This window comes from Podarcis cretensis (genome assembly GCF_951804945.1).
Source record: "Podarcis cretensis genome assembly, chromosome: 11".
Classification (NCBI taxonomy): Eukaryota; Metazoa; Chordata; class Lepidosauria; order Squamata; family Lacertidae; genus Podarcis; species Podarcis cretensis.
The window spans coordinates 37,852,410-37,864,878 of NC_137180.1; the positions used below are offsets into that span (position 1 = coordinate 37,852,410).

Sequence of the window (12,469 nt, forward strand, 5' to 3'; positions counted from 1 at the left end):
GAGCTACTGACAGCAGATATAATTATTTGCCTGAAATATACAAACAGAACCATGTTCTTTACAGATCTGAAGCTTCTATGGGGAATAAAAAGCTTAAACAACATTCTTCAGATTGCTTTACAATCTTTATCGTCAGGATTCTCAATGCCACTTACACTGCCCAAATCCTTCAGAGACAACAATGCATGCAAGTCATATTTTGTTTACATTTTAAAGTTGGGAATGAACAAGTAGACAAAGAGACTAGCTCAAGGTTACACAGAGTAGATCAGAATAAGAAGATAAATTTTCCTCACTAACTTAGTAAGCAAATACATATACTTCTGTACAGTTTGAATTTTATTTACTTATTCCGCTGTCAACATCCATGTCTTTATTTATATTTTTTGCATAGACTTTATTTATGCATTTCAGTAATAAATACAAATAAACTGCCTTGCTCAAAGGAATACCCTATTCCTCCCTCCCACCTCCCCATTCATTCCAAGTGTATATATAATTTACAAAGAAATTTAAGAAATCATGTGTAAGGACAATTGTAGGCATTGGGTGATACCATGTTCATTGTTTCAGCAGATTCCACCAGATTCCTATGTGCCATATATTAAAGGCAGTGTCCTCTTCCGCCAGTTATAAAAACAGTTAGAATCTGGCCAGAGGGCGCTTTCAGTCAGCTCCAGGATTGGCGCATGTTTGAACATCAAGAGCTGCACAGATACACGCTGTACTTTCTTATATTAAAGTGTGCACCGATAATGTAACAACAGAGAGGTGCATTAGAGTCTATGGGAACTGCAAACCCTGGATGACTGCTTAAGTAAGGTCACTCCTGAAAGCTCGGGATACTGCCTTCAAGGCAGGGAATATAGATATATACAGAGGGGCAAGAACAAAGCTCAGGAAAGGCATTAAGGGGGCAAAACAACAATATAAGCTTAAGGTGGAGAATTGCCTAGCCTATAACAACACGAAACAAGTGTGGCAGGGACTGCAGCATCTAACTAACTACAACAGCAATACGAGGAACACTGTTAAGGCTGATGATTTGTTGGCAGAAGAGCTGAACATCTTCTTCGCCTGCTATGAGGTAAAAAGATCAGGTATCATAGCTCCTGCTTGCCAGCCCACAAATTCTCAGCCACTTATTCTATATGACCATCAAGTGAAAGTTGCATTGAGGGCGGTGAATCCCAGTAAAGCTGCAGGTCCAGATGGGGTGCTGGGGATAGTGCTGCCGATCAAGTAGCAGGGGTCCTGACAAGGATTTTTAACATCTCTCTGCAAACCACTTGTGTTCCATCATGTTTGAAAGCAGCCACCATTGTCCCAGTCCCAAAGAAAACAGCAACTAACTGCCTAAATGACTACAGACCTATTGCATTAATATCTGCAATGATGAAATGCTTCGAGAGATTGGTCCTTCAACACCTTAGGACATGTCTTCCACCGGATTTTAATAAACATCAGTTCGCCTATAGGAGAAACAGATGATGCCATAGCTACAGCCTTTCACCTTGCAATGAGTCATCTGGAGAGACCGGGGAATTATGCTAGAATGTTGTTTATTGATTATAGCTCGGCTTTTAATACCATCATTCTGGACATTCTTATAAAAAACCTGCCTGAACTAGACCTTTCTTCTACCGTCTGTGACTGGATTAAAGTCTTTCTAAGGGATCGGACACAAACAGTGAGGATTGGTCCTGTTACATCTACCTCCCTGAAGCTCAGCACTGGCACCCCACAGAGATGTGTGCTGAGTCTCTACCTGTACTCGTTGTATACATATGACTGTATTTCATCTGATCCATCCACTGCAATTATTAAGTTTGCAGATGATACTACCACAATGGGTCTAAATACAGGTGGAGATGAATCAGCGTACAGTGGGGAGGTTCAAAAAGTATCTACATGGTGCCTAGAGAATAACTTGCACCTAAATATTAGCAAGACAAATGAGATGGTGTTGGACTTTCGGAGGAAGAGGGGAACTAGCCCCGTTGTATATTGGGGGGGGAGTTGTGTGGAGACAGTCACTTCCTTTAAATTCCTGGGGAGTTTACCTTAGTGAAGACCTTACTTGGAAAAACAATATAACTCAGGTGGTTAGGAAGGCCCAACAGAGACTCCATTTCCTCAGGGTCTTGTGAAAGAACAATGTTTTTTTCTTCTCAGAAAAGAAAAACCACCTCTGAAATAAATGCATTTTAAGCTTGTTGGGGGGGGGGGGACATTGTTGAATGCCTGCCACACAGGTGTTTTGTGCTTTTGAATTCTTTCTCCAATTCCTTGTTCTTATTTGCCAGATCCTGATATTGTTGCCAAAAGCAAATCGAGATTTGTAAAGATTGTATTTTTAGGGAAGTGAAAACCCGTGTCCGTAACGTAGGCTTGATCATCTCTTTCCTCCTTGGTTTCCTTTCTCTTTTTGCCAAGCCCTTCATCATTCTTTTCTTCCCGTGTGCCATAGACCAGTTTCTTTCCAGTGTTTAATATTTTGTGGAATTGATGTCAGCTTGGGTGTTGAGATAGCCGGCTGTCCACCTTGCTTCTTAGATCCTCGTAGCTCTCCAGGCCGCTCCCTCCTTGGGGGTCTTTGCCTAGCTGAAGATGTGCCCCTGAACTCTGTTTGTGCCTCTTTGCGCCCCTTGGCTTTCTCTCCCTTTGCCTCTTTGGTTTTCTTGGCCGCTGCAAGCGCCTTGGCCTCTGCCTGGGGGGCCCCTCGTCCTCAGCCCCCCGTCTTGCTTTCTTTAGACACAGCTTTCTGGCGGGCACCGGGTGTGTTTGCCAGGAAGGCCTTGGAAGAGCTCTGTTTCTTGAGGATTTGGGCCTCTTTCTCTCCCCCCCCCGGGGGGACTTCCTAGCCTTGGGCTTCGCTGGAGGTTTGCCTGGATGCTTGCTAGCTTTCGCCTTGGTACTCTTGCTGGAAGCCTCCTCCTCCTTCTCCCCTTCTGCGATTGCTCCCAGCCTCGGTTTCTCCACAGGAACCTTTGCCTTGGGATTCTTGGCCGCTTTCTTCAGTGTGGGCGCTGTTTTTCCATCCGAATCCGAATGCTTTTCCTGGCTCTTCTTTCCCTTGGCTTCCTCTGTGCCCAGCTTGAATCTCCCTGTGGCCCCCAGTGCGGAAGAGTTTTGTGGCCAGATGAGGCAGCCCCCTTTTCAGGCCTCTGGCCAGGGCCATCTTCGGGCAAATGGGGTCCACCCCGGGGTAGCTGCTCAGGATGTAGCGCTTTATGGCCACGACAGAGACCCCCTTGTGCTCATCCAGGGTCTTCGCCTCCATCACCATGGTCATCATGGGCGGGTTGGGGCGGTTCAGGGAGGGCCGGGGGCTGCCCAGCGAGGCAGAGGACTTGGCTGCTGACAACGCCTCCATTACATGCAGCTGCTCAACTCTTCCTCCCCTTCCCACCTCGTGAAAGAACATTGTTAAACAACAATTGATGACTTCCTTCTACTGGTCCACATTAGAAAGTGTCCTCTCATATTGTATCACAGTGGTGGAATGTTGGCTTGACAGCCACGGACAGAAAGTCTTTACAGAGGATGGTGAACACAGCACATGATATCATGGGCTGTCCCCTGAGCCCGCTAGACAACATCGCAAGGGATCGTTGCCTTAGGAGAGCGAGAAAAATTCTCAGGGACGATTCACACCCCGGCCAGCACCTCTTTAATCTTCTACCCTCGGGCAGGAGATATAGAAGTATAATCAGTCGTACCAACAGGCTAAAAACAGTTTCTATCTGTGGGCTGTTAGGCTGCTGAACGGAAAATAATATAGTGCAACTGACTTTCAGGGTTGGTGTGTTGTGCAACAAGCACACAGAATGCAATGATGTTGAGTGTATGTGGGGGGAGAGGCTCGGTTAATTTCACTGTACACAGGTTGTACATTTGACAATAAAGGTATAATTAATAATAATAATAATAATAATATATCCATGCATTTTCTTAACTCATATCTTTTTAAGTATTTCATCATACAATATTTATAGTATAAACTTACACGGGTGTGTGAACACAGCATGGTTTAAATAGTTAATGGCAAAGACTAGTGTACTTATAATCATTAACTACATACATACCCACAACTGGGGGGAGTTGATATAAAGGAAATAAGGAAAGACCTGGAACTAGATGTGGTCTCAGCCACCACTGGAAAGCAACCAGCCATGATCCCTGGCTTAGCATTATGTTAGGGACAGGAATCATGGTTTGCTTTGCTCCCAACAAACCACAATCTGCAGTCAAAGTTTCTTTTCGTCTTACTGGTTATCATTTGTTAAGATGAAATAAACTGGAACCCCTGGCTTGGTATGTTTCATCCCAGCCACCAACTGGAAGCAAAGAAACTTCTTCAGACAATATAGAATTAACTTTAGGAATTAATTCCACAAAATATGGCGATGGCCAGAAGCTTAGATGACTTCAAAAAGCTATTAGACAAAGAATACAGGGCTATCAATTCCTATTAGTTTTGATGGCTATACAGCACATGAATGTTCAGATTCACTATGCCTCTTGAGTACCACTTGCTGGGTGTGAGGTTAAACAACAGGATCAGCTTGTAATCGCAACACCCTGGCTTGTGGGTTTCCTAGAAGCATCTGGCTAGCCACTGATAGAAACAAAAAAGTGGACAAGTTGTTATTCTTGGTATGATCCAGTAGAGAGCTCTTTCACAGTTTTTAAAGCAACTGGGATCCAGTGAATGGTCTAAGAGCATCTGGTAGTTGGAGTTTAGCTGAAACTAATCAGGTGTGAACCTGATTGATTTCATGGGAGACCACTAAGAGCCCCATGTAACAGCACAATATTAGTGTAATAAATAATATTTTGTAAAAAGTGATTTAACAATCTAGAAAGCCTAAAATGACATTTACTGCCTTTGCACTTCAGTGTATGGGGGGAGGGGAATCTATCCTGCAGTTTTCACCTCTCCACTTTAAACAGTTGAACAGAAATATGTTGAAAATGTGCTAACCTAAGCCTTGAGACAATGCAGGAGCATGCCAGACTTAAGACCCACTGGGCAGACTTTCCTATCTTATTTGGCTAAGATTCTCCCATCCAAAACTGGACTTCCTGCCCCCATTCAATTGTACAATAAGATTTCCAGTTACAGCCCAGCCAGGTGGCCAGAAGGTCATATACTTTTGCTCAGCAGCACACCACTGCATAAGATTTCCTCTTGACCTTCGTGTACACTTCTCTAAGAATCCTGGAACTGAAAGTTGACAAATCCAGACTTGGTGGATCAAAGGAAAGGCAAATTCCACAGGACAGACCTAGTTTCACAATCTTCCACCTTCTGCCCTGACTGCTAGCTTTTTATCTCTTCTAAAATGTTAACAAGGAGATACAGCCTCTAGTTAACTGAGAGTATTAGATGGAAGTTGAAAAGAAAGCTTGGTCTCTCAGGTAAAGGTGGATGAAAAATGCTACCACAACAATAAAAAGCAAATTATTTGGAACTTGCAACCAACATACTGATCAAGTCGTAAGCCATGAATATAAGGGAAGCCATATCTGTAACAAAATGTTTCATCCGATGCAACTGCCTCAAATTTCTAGGTATCCCAAGCAACCCACCAGTTAAGAGTTTCACTGCTTGAATAGGATAGATAGCTTGAAGCTTTTCTCTCTCTCTACTGCCATCCTGCAATCCAATCAATCAATCGAGATTAATAAAAATACATTAAAAAAGCAATCAAAGATTTTCTTGATTTACAAGGTATGTGCAATGTCTCTCTCTTGTATTTTCCCCCCATGTAACAATTTTTTTTTACAAATCAATTTCATGAATCATCCATGTTGCATCTTCTACTTCAAACAAACCTATTCAATTATCTGTCTCTAAACTTAAAGAGAACAAATACTGGAGATAAACTCAGGCAGAATCAGCTGAGAGTAAGGAAAGAGAATGAAATATGCAAAAGAAAAAGATGGATTCATGATATATCCTCTTAGGTTGGCAGGAATACACCAATATATCAGAGCAAAGCATTAGAGAAGAAATTAAGGGGATGAAATCAGCAAGCATTTGCAGTTCTAACATCAGAGAACAGAAGCAGCACCCATGATCATACAGGTATTATATGCACTCTTTACCAAATTAAAGAACAATAAAACCACATAATAATTTTAGTTTCCTGAAAACTGTACCTGACATAAAAAAGAAAGGTTTAATCAAGATGACATTAGATAAAAAGGGGTGACAAACATAGCATCACATTGCATCTTGAGTGAAACTTCATAGGCATTTAAAATTCAAAACTTATACGAAGTACTCCTGATGAATTTACACAGATATAAAAGAGCAAATTTTAACCAAAATTGATCTTAATTTAAGAGCAGACTATACATTTTCAAATATTCAATGATACAATGTGCTAATAAGTACAAAGAAAAATAATTTTATCAGAATTTAGGAATAAAATCAGATGTCTTTAAGCATAGTAGGAATCAGAAAAGGTCCTGTTATTAGAATAAAGAAATCAGGCTCTTCGCAGCATATGTAACCTACAAATGACCGCATTTTAACAGCTCCCTCTCTCATGAGGACCAGATAAAATCTCTCCATAGCTTCTTAATTGGTAAAATATTTAAACGGTCTGGAAAAAAGTCACTGGAAACTCTCTGGCATGGAGTTTAATCATTAACATTTGCAGACTCCGGCACTTAATTTTTAAACATTTTGAAGTCAGTGGTGCTTCTTCCTACTGGCAGTTTCTCTTTGAGAAATATTCTACAAAATGCACCAACTACTTCCCCACCCCCACAAAACACACACACACAAATCTGAACTTCAATTCAACTGGGGAGGATGTAATTATCATTGAGAGACAGATTTTTGATTTTTTTAGACGTTCCTTAAGAGGTCAAATGGTGATTGAAATTGTCAACAATGAGGTATGTAGATTCTGCTGACAGTAATCAAGCAATTATCTTCAAAGGACAGGCTGCATATGAGCTTAGAACTGAACCACCATTACCTATTTTTTCCTTTGGGTTTGTTTTAAGAGGTATGCCTGACCAAATGGTGAACTTGTGAAGTATTAAGAAAGCAGAAATAATATAACTGGTGTGAGGAAAGGTGTGGGGTGGTAGCACCAAACTGTCTCCATTTGGTCACTAAGACTCGTTGCTCCACATCTAAGGCATCCAACATATTGTGATGCCCCACCACGAGCTGAGGCCAATTGCAGTTTGGTTCTTACTTTTCCAGAATTGACACCTTCAGTGACATTCCATTTGGTCATTATAATGATCATGCAAGAACTGGTACTTGCATTTGCTTATTTTCCTTTTTCACCTCCTTTCAGATCTATCAGACAGTAAGCGGAGCAGAGCCTAGGTTGGGAGTAGACCTAGAGAGAACTCCACAGGGAGGGGCTCATTTGCAACACTTGGCCCCTACCTGGTCCACTTTCCCAGCCAGCAGGAGTGTTTGCCTATAGCAGTCTGATGCAAACCACTGTATTGGTGTGATTGGTGCCTGGCCACGTTAACATAAAAATCTAACTTTATATTTTTTTTACTTTCTAGAATGGGAAAACATATCCACTACCATAGACCTATACTTTTTCCACCCACAGATTATAAGATGGAATAGTACCTTCAAAAACCCAGTACAGTGGTACCTCTGGTTATGAACGCTTCTGGTTATGAACGCTTCTGGTTACGAGCTCTGCTAATGCAGAAGTAGCTGCTCCTGGTTGCGAACTTTACCCCAGGATGTGAACGGAAATCGCGCGCCGGAGATCCCATTAGCAAAAGCGTGCCTCAGGATAAGAACGGTTTCAGCTTAAGAGCAGTCCTCCGGAACAAATTAAGTTCGTAACCAGAGGTACCACTGTAATTCCAAATTTTGCTCCTTTAGAGCTAATATTTCTTCATGATTTCCCAATGACTGGAGAAACAGTATATTTGTTTAATAGGGTAACTTGATGTTTAAAATGCCCTCTACAAAGAAAACACCTCATTTCAGAAAGATCATCATTACATACAAGCTGAGCATCAAACACAGCAGCTAATGAGCCCAATGAGATTGCTTCTAATGACTCATAATATGTTTTAACTGGTAAACTGAAATATCACAGAGAACAGTGAGCCCACATTTCTTAAAATGGTATTTGTGAGGAAACATAGCTCAGTTTTTTTAGTGAAGATGAACAACTAAAGTTTCAAACGGTTAGGATAACAGACCTCTGAGTCAGGGAGCTGTACCAAGAGACATGCATTTCCAGGTCAAAGGATGAGTGAGGGAGCATAAATCTGACATTCGTTTTATTTTGAATTGATGACAGGTATTCATAGATGTCAGTAAACATTAGAACAGAAAAGTTAGAAGTTTCTACCCTGAAGTTACCTTGAGTAGATTCATGCTTTCAGAAAGGTATTTTTACATTAAAATGCTTGGACTTGGGAACTAAGAGAAATAAACACTGGATATTTAATTAAATCCAAGGATGAAATCAGTTAAACAAATTATTTGGAACCACAAAGATGAGCCTGTTGAAGAGAAGGCTTGTATATGTTACAGAGTCTGACATGTTCAACATTTGGTGAATGTCAACCATTATGTCAATATTTACAGTTCTAGACCAATTTTCTAAGTCTCTGAAAACTCAGGGTTATACTAAACTAGTGAATGATGACAGCCACTTGTGTATTTCTGAGAAGTGTGTCATATTCAGACAAATCCAAAATCCAAAATGAAGCAGTGAAGGGTATCTGAGAAGAAGTGCCACAGATATGTGCAGAGGTTTTGGAATGTTTATGAACCGTATTCTTCAACCACAGAATCTTCCTTTATGATCTATTATGAGGCATACTCTTTTTACAGATCTATTGATTTTAGACTTGCATATAACATATCCTACATTGCAGAGGGTTGGACTAGATGACCCTTGGGATCCCTTCCAACACTACAATTCTATGATTCTATACGGAGACGCAGAAATATTGTTTTTCAAAAACTGTCAGCATGCTTGGAAAATGCAGCATAACATTCTAAAATATTTTAAGGAATATTGGTCGATCTATGTTAAAATCTAGTTTATGAACCACAAAATCTAGTACAATACTGTATTGTAGTTCAACAGCAATGTTTAAAGTACAGGATAGTACTCCTTTTGACATCATAGTGATTAATCACATCCAAAGGTGTCTGACAATACAATCTACACACGTCTCCTCAGAAATAACTGCCACCAAGTTCAATGAGGCTTACTTCCAAGTAAGTGGGAACAGAATTGCAGCCTAAAGCAATTTATTCTACAGAAGCAGCTGTAACAGATTTGACAAAATCATGCTGAGGCAGTTCCCACTAACTGTATAACTCTATACTCTAAAACTACCACAGGTTAACTTGTGGGGTTTTGTGTGAGATAAAACTTTGATATTTGGATACTCAGGCAAAAGTTGAGGAAATACGAAAGATTCATTTGACAGAACAAAGTTGGTAAACAAATGATGTATCAAGAGATAGATATTTTAGGAAACAGGTAACTAATTAATAATTGTATTAAATCCAGTGGTTGCTACAGGCTTCTAAGATGGTAGTAAACACACAGCTTCTTGTAAACTTCAATTGGTTGTTTAGTTATTACTCTTCAGTTAGATGTTACAGGACTAGTTGGTAAATGCCTAGCTTATTTTGAGTTATTACTTCAGTTTCTTAAACTTAAGTATTAAGCTGTAACACCTCAATAACTAATACTTTGGTTCTCAAACAAGGTGGTACTTTCTGGCAGTTTCCCCACCTTCTAACAGTCACACCCCTGAGGTACTTCTAGCAGTGTAACGGAATCAAGGGATCACCACACCCCCTCTTAACTGGTTTCAGATTCTTCTCTTGCTAGATCACTGGCTCCTCACAGCTCTGCTTCTCCTTGCTCAAACTCAGCCCTCCAGTTGACCCCTGTTTGAATACTCTCACAAGGCACTACACCATCTTTGCATCCAAGCTCAGAGACTCCTTTCTCTAGCTGCAGATATTTTCCTCAAAGTAGATGTTACACACAGAACCAACTCATTCAGCGCTCTGCCTCCAGCTCTCTCTCAAACCACCTTAAAACCATCTGAATACTCTCTCAGAAACTGCTTCTTTTTATTTTCCTTCTCAAAATGCTGTCTCCACCCACACCCACACCCCTTCTAGCTATCTGCCTTGGTAGCCCATCAGGGAGAGAGGCTCCAGCACATTGGTGGAATTCTGAGGCATTGCATCACTGGACTCTAGTCTAGCTCAGCTGTCCGTCACACATGCCCCAACAGAATGGTTCCATTCAAATTCATCCAGCCATCATCATTAGTTTCCAAATACCTTTCCTTATCCATTGTCTCCAGTGAACACTCACTCCCCATTGGATTAATTATGCTTTATGCCCAATTTAACAGGATCGCAGCAAACTAAAGAGCTGGTGGCAAAAGTCAAAACCCAGATTCACTATGTCACAGCAAGAATGTACTCTAGACACAGAACATTACAGCAACTGGTGCATTTACAATGTACGTTGAGTGTGGAATGGGATGATTTTTTAACAGGTGAAAGGGAAGCAGTGGTGGCAGTGAAAGGAAAAATTGTAATTGCCCATAAAAAATATCCACACAGGGTACATCTATATATATAAAGAAGTTGTTTATCTTTCACTTGCTTGGTAAACACTATTGCAGTGTTTTGATGGAATCACTTGTGTGCAAATTAAATAAGTATTCTTACATGCAAATTAAATAAAAAACAAAAAAGTATAGTAGATTAAAAATACAGTAGGAGTTACCTAAATACTTGTAAACTCGGTTATCTGAAATTATAATAAGGATTTTTAACAGCAAAAAATAAAGAAACCCAAGGGAATAATCATATTTTATATATTTCCAGTGCCAAAATCTGTGTCCAAGAACTTCTTAATAATTTAAGGGAGCTACTGCCATCTTCAGGAAATTCTATATGAAATTAACAGCAAATTATTAACTGTTTAAAATTCTGGATGTAGAATTAGTATATGATACCATGGGGAAAGTGCAAAATGTTTAAATGTTGTTTTCATTTATTTTGTAGATATCCCAGAACATTGCTTATGAATCATGCTTAAATAAAAGTAAGTAGTTGTCTCATCCACTTTTCATTGTCTTTCACCAGGACAAATTAATGGCTGTGATCACACCCAACCCTCAGGGCATGGTTCATTTAACCCTGTTACGGTTTTGAATATCTGAACCTTCTGTGGCGATCACACAGAGTCCCTGGACATTTCACTGTCTATTGATCCCTGTACCACCACTTTATTTCTCACTGCCACCACCCAGGCCCTACCTGGTACAATATTGAGTCCAGTCAGGGTTAAATTGGAACATAAACTTCTGTTTATTTATTGCAGTTTAACAAGCGTGTGGTTTCATAAACGGTATCAGTGAATTACATTCATGGGGGGTCTATCCAGACCTATAACTTCCGCTACCTGCTCTCACTCACTAAACCACCTCTCAGATATTTACTTGTCTTCCTAGCCCCTAACTGTTCCTGACTCAGCTTATTTCGCTACACTAACCCAACCTACCCACCAACAAACTCTATCCCAATTCACTCCCACACCAACCAACCACACAACTTCCACCAAACTCTTCAATGAACTCTCCCCTTTGCCCCTCCCAGAGCTAGTTTTATAATCCCTCTGACTCCACCCCCCTGGGTCCTGATTGGGTAACCTGTTTAACTATTTCACCTCCAGCACTCTCATATGTTAATGTCACACCTGCTGCTGGCAACTAATCATGTTTATTTTCAGGCAACTAATCATAAATTGAAACTATGGTTTGTTGCTTGCTTACAAATCTTAGCTTGTTTTATAAGTGATACGTCATTATATCCAGTCCCAGAACTCCTGTTTAATTTTGGTTTGTATCAGCACCCCAGCCATTTTATAGCACAGAGGTATAAGACAAAAGCACCTGGAAAATGGAATCATGGCTAAACAACAATTGATGTTTTTCTATAGATGGGAATAATTTCTTCACATTCTGACTCACAACAGAGGAAAATATGCTGTTTTCCTCTGCTTTTTAAAATGTTTTTATGTATCCTCTTTCTTTTTCTTATTTAACTTTAACTCACTAATATAAATCTCAAAATGTTAGAAAAAACAAAAAACAAGAGACTTTCCCCACCACCCAACTCTTCCATGGGAAGGCCTTCTTCTCAAGCTACCTCACTTAGTTTCACAGCTGTTTTATAGGGAGAAGACATTTAAAGGAGCCTCTCTGCTACCTTATGAAAAATTCCGCAGGGTGGAATTTTGAAAGTATAACTAACTTAACTTTCAGCTACCTACTCTGATTGTTATACTTGCTTACTGACATTTTCTACTTCATATTTAAGTTATTCTCCCTGGTTTACTGTTGGGAAATTTTAACCTGTGAGTGCAAGACACCTCACTTAGCTGTGCAACAATGACTGGGAGAG

At 40.3% G+C, this 12,469-nt stretch overlaps 1 protein-coding gene across 2 annotated transcripts in view; it reads right to left on the reverse strand.

Moving 5' to 3' along the window:
• The window catches only part of LHFPL2 (LHFPL tetraspan subfamily member 2), a 121,921-nt gene that overhangs the window by 85,532 nt on the left and 23,920 nt on the right, over positions 1 to 12,469 (reverse strand). The window lies entirely within an intron of this gene.